Source organism: Microcebus murinus, chromosome X, assembly GCF_040939455.1.
Source record: "Microcebus murinus isolate Inina chromosome X, M.murinus_Inina_mat1.0, whole genome shotgun sequence".
Lineage (NCBI taxonomy): Eukaryota > Metazoa > Chordata > Mammalia > Primates > Cheirogaleidae > Microcebus > Microcebus murinus.
In genome coordinates, this window is record NC_134136.1 from 47,891,967 (window position 1) to 47,893,976 (window position 2,010).

The window sequence follows — 2,010 nt, forward strand, 5'->3', positions numbered from 1 at the left end:
AAAGCAGACCGTGCATGCATGGAGGAAGGGATGGCTGTTGGAGTGCAGGCCACATACCATGATTCACTTCCCCTAGTTGTATAAATGGAGCACTCAGAGTTCCTTGATCCTCAGTGAACTGGAGTAAAGAGTTAAGAAGGGTGTGTACTTACAGGTTGACCACTATGTTGAGGTGAGGCAGGTCCTAGAGGAAGGTATTTTATATAAGGTGGCATCTGGGCAATAATATGCCCACAGAGAGGGTGCTAGAATATAGGTCATTGGTAGACTTGAAGCTGTTTGGTTCAGTTTATGAATCAAGTGAGGAGTATCTTCAGCCTGAGGAGGACATGGCATTACATGGCTTTATTGGTGGTGGAGGAGGTGGTGTGGTATAGAATGTTGCTGTGGAGGCACAATATAATGAGAGTTCAATACAACTGGTTGACTCTGGAATTCAGGATGATGGCGAACAGATATTAAGGATGGAGGAGGTGTTTCTCAAGAACTTAAATTTGAGTCATTTAGAATAGGAACAGTTATTAAACTGCCACGTTTTCTTGCAATACAAAGCTTCCTTGACTCACTTAAGGAGGTGGAGGTAAAGCCGTGGACAATTAATTTTGCTGGGGTAGCAGGGATATCCTCACATGGCTAATGATAAGGTTCATGTGGCACATGTTCCAAAGGAAGTAGTGGTCTCATCATATGCTGGTTTGTAATATGGTTCTTATGATGTTTGTCTGGCCACATTATAAAATGCTTAGGGATTTCAGTTGGTGGTGGGGCATTACAGAGGATGAACTTCTTAAAGTTAGGCAGAAGCAACATGATTTTCAGCTCTCACATGGCGGCGGTTGATATGTGCCTCTAAGTTTCTTTGAGATAAATACGTTCTCTTGCACCCTTGAATGGTTCTACACATGAAGAGAGAACCTTGTGTATGCTTCTCAATTCGCAATGCAGGATTACTACAGCCTGGACACGTCTTATCTCTTCCCCTTTCACGTAAAACAGCACACGTATAGCAAAATGCATGTTTACACGGAATCATTCGCCCATAGATTTTAATGGGTAATTCACATTTGTCACAGAAATGGATTAACCTATTATCCTTTTCACCTAAGATGTTTACTTGAAAGTCCCAAAAAAGTTCTTCAGTAGATCTTTGCTGATTTCTAAATGATTCACCCCCTCCACAGACATCATACCGTTCTTCTCCATTTTGATCGCCTCCTTCAGCGTGCTCCATGGTTCCGCAGACAGGGCACAGTGGGAGCGGAAGTGAATCCCACGGAGCGCCTGCGCCCTACCTTCTCCAGGCCAAGAGGCGGAAGTGTTACCAGGTCACCCCACCTTTGACCTCTTCTTACCTCCCGTTATTCCAGAGAGGGGAGTTAGGCAGAGGGAGAAAGAGCAAATGGCGAGGTGGCTAAGGCTGCTCTTCTTATGATTCAAGAAAAAGTAGCATTTAACTTTGGAAAAAGAAACCAACTCCTAACGGGAGGAGGAGGGGAAGCACAGGCGCAGTAGTACCTGAAGGAATAAAATGGAGGCCGGTAAGGTAGCCAGCTTGCTCTTAAAGGCTTTTTGAACAATGAAATGCTCTGCTTTTTTGAGGTGAATGCCCATACATAATATTAATTCTTCAAATAGAGATGGCATAGCTTCTTGTCAGAGGTGCTATAGATCTGGCTTCTCAAACTTTTCTGACAAAGTACCCCTAGTAGCGAAAAGAGTTAACTTTATAACTCAGGATACGAGAGAAATGTTCTAAATGCCATCTAAAGCAAGACATTTCTTTGAATTCTTACACTTTTTTTTTTTTTTTTTTTGGAGATAGTTTCACTCTGTTGCCCGAGCTAGAGTGCCTGGCTCACAGCAACCTCAAACTCCAGAGCTCAAGCGATTCTTCTGCCTCAGCCTCTCAAGTAGCTGGGACTACAGGCATGCACCACCATGCCCAGCTAATTTTTTCTATGTATTTTTAGTTGGCAAATTAATTCCTTTCTATTTTTTTAGTAGAGATGG

General features: G+C 43.1%; 1 pseudogene; it reads right to left on the bottom strand.

Annotated features, from left to right (window-relative positions):
* Positions 1 to 345: 345 nt before the first annotated feature.
* On the bottom strand, positions 346 to 1,231 carry LOC105856911 (E3 ubiquitin-protein ligase Hakai pseudogene; annotated as a pseudogene).
* Between the last annotated feature and the right edge of the window lie 779 nt (positions 1,232 to 2,010).